Raw genomic sequence first — 2,500 nt, 5'->3', positions numbered from 1 at the left:
ACCGGAGCGAAAGTTGGAGCGGCACCGATCACCTGCTCAGTCCCGCTCCAGTTTCGATCACAACATGTTGGAAACAGAATGCATCGGTGTGTGGCCATGTGCACGCCCACTATTTTCTTGCCAGCTGCTGCGAGACGAGAAGGAAGAGAAACGAACATGCAGCCGACTCTGCTGAGCTCATGTTATTTGTAGTGAGCAATGCCCATTGCCCAGGCGTTTAAACGCAAATTAAAACACCCTGGCCTCTTTTTCTTTTCTTCTGTTGAGCGGAGCGGTGAGTGCGAGCGGGTGAAATCTGTATGGAGCGGGGAGCGGTCTGGAGCGGAGCGGCCTTGAACGCTGGAGCGGGTGGACAGGGCCGCTCCGGGAGCGAGGAGCGGTAATTATCACAATATGACAATATGATCCCAGCGCACAATATGCAATCAAGCAGACTGAAAATAATGTTAGGAAGCTAGGTTGATAGCTAACAGCTAACAAGCTAACAAAACACGTTCTGTGATAAAAGCACAAAACCCACCAGAAATATTAAGTGTCTAGCTGCCAATCTGCCCCCACAATTGAGCCTTTCTGTCTCTGTTGTGATAGTTTCTCCATGTGATTAGTTGGCTGAAAAGGAGCACCCGACACCAGCGTCTTTCTGAAAAGTTAAAATATTTTCCGCTGGAAGCGCTGGGAGCCGGCGCACAAAAACGCCTGAGCCCTGTGAAAATAGACGCTGGTTGCAGCGCACTTCCTCTAGACGTCCGTGTGCGCCCGCATACCCTCGCTCCTCATTGGAAACAACTGAAAAAAGACAGTGGAGCTGAGGAAAAGACGCTAGATGGACACACGGCCTTAAACTGTCTATATTACAGCAACACTCAGCCACAAGGAAAAGCTTTCAAGGCTCGTTACTGCATGAAGAAAAGCTGATATTCTGTCTACTGTTCCCTGAGACATCTCGGCGCTACGCTAATGCTAACGGCTAACGTAGGTCTGGCTGCCTAATGACAATAGGGTGCCAAAGTCACCCCCTCTCCCTGTCCATGAGATTTCTTCCGCCATTCATTTTTCTATATACCTTGCATAAAATGCTTATACAAATGTTTTACTTGGTCAAACCAAGCGATTCAACTATACTTAGAATCAGGGGAGACCGTGTAACATTTTACTTTCTTTTTTACGTGTGGGCGAATTTCGACGAAAAGTCGACTTTGGCCCCGCGAATTTCGACTAGTGTTTTTGCTAGAAATGCCCGTCCCTCCCGCAGACACAGCCAATCGTGCCTGTATGGACACCCGACCAAGCCGGAGGCAACACGGGGGAGCAAACCTGCAACCCTCGTGTTGGTAGGCAGGGAATGGTAGGGAATCTACCACTGGATGGTTCACTTTAAGCCTCTGTGACTCCATGACTATGTTCACATGGATTGCAATAATTACAATACTAAATCTGAATAAGACAATAATTTCGATGAATGTGTTTACATGAGTCAACTGAATGCAACAACATAAACACAGTATACACAAAGGCAAACCTAAGGCAACAGGTCACACACAAATAAACGCTGAAGTTGTGAATCAGTTCAGAATAGTGGAAGATAACAATTGCGGTGCTTACATGAATGGATGTTTTGTTTCTAACAGCCCTAGCAGGGACATTTCTCTTTGCACTTGAGAGGTCAGAGGTCAGCTACAGAGCAGCTGGGAGGGATTGGGTGTCAAGGAGACTTCAGCAGGCTGGATGAGCTAAGCTAACTGCAGGTAGGAGTCAGCCAGTGTGTCGACCTGCAGACAACAAAGACCTGACACCAAAACGCACTCAGCTGTGCAAAGGACTGCATGGGATTTGTCAAAGGGAGAAATTCAGCGGCAAGAACGTCACAAAGCCATTTCTCCCTTTAAGACCATGACTTTAATCCATGTTGTGCGCGGGCAGGCACGTGTGTTCCACCTACATGTGGATTCACGCTCATGTTCAGTCACACTGAAAAAATAAAATAAATACAAAATAAAAAGTATGGCAGCAAATGGTAAATGGTAAATGGCCTGCATTTATATAGCGCTTTTATCCAAAGCGCTTTACAATCAGTAGATAGTCTACATTCACCCATTCATACACCGATGGCGGCAGGCTGCCACGCAGGGTGCCTACACACCATCGGGAGCAAGGAGGGTTAAGTGTCTTGCCCAAGGACACAACGACAGCAGCTGGGAGGGAGCGGGGATCGAAACCGCCAACCCTTGCGTCATTGGCCGACCCGCTCTACCTCCTGAGCTAAAGCTGCCCCGTATGCAGCAAACAGCAATATCGCGCTATCTTGTCTAAATTGTTGAGTGTCTCTGGCCGGGCCTGATGGGGGGAATTCCCCCCTTATGTGATTTATAGACGTGATCGCCCACATCTAACCGGCTCCCGTTTCATCAGAGAATTCCCCATTCATTTTCTCCATAGATGTTTCAAAACAATCCTTATAGAAAGAGTTTTAAGCCTGGAACCAAGACAAGCAGCCACCTAC

At 47.8% G+C, this 2,500-nt stretch overlaps 1 protein-coding gene across 1 annotated transcript in view; it reads right to left on the bottom strand.

The window, feature by feature from the left end:
• The window catches only part of fbxl19 (F-box and leucine rich repeat protein 19), a gene marked incomplete at both ends in the record, with an annotated part of 43,195 nt that overhangs the window by 39,554 nt on the left and 1,141 nt on the right, over positions 1 to 2,500 (bottom strand). The gene's annotated exons all lie outside the window — the stretch shown is intronic.

Source organism: Poromitra crassiceps (genome assembly GCF_964638095.1).
Source record: "Poromitra crassiceps genome assembly, chromosome: 13".
NCBI classification, from domain to species: domain Eukaryota; kingdom Metazoa; phylum Chordata; class Actinopteri; order Beryciformes; family Melamphaidae; genus Poromitra; species Poromitra crassiceps.
The sequence above is the reverse complement of the archived record's forward strand: the minus strand, read 5'-3'. Positions and strand labels throughout refer to the sequence as shown.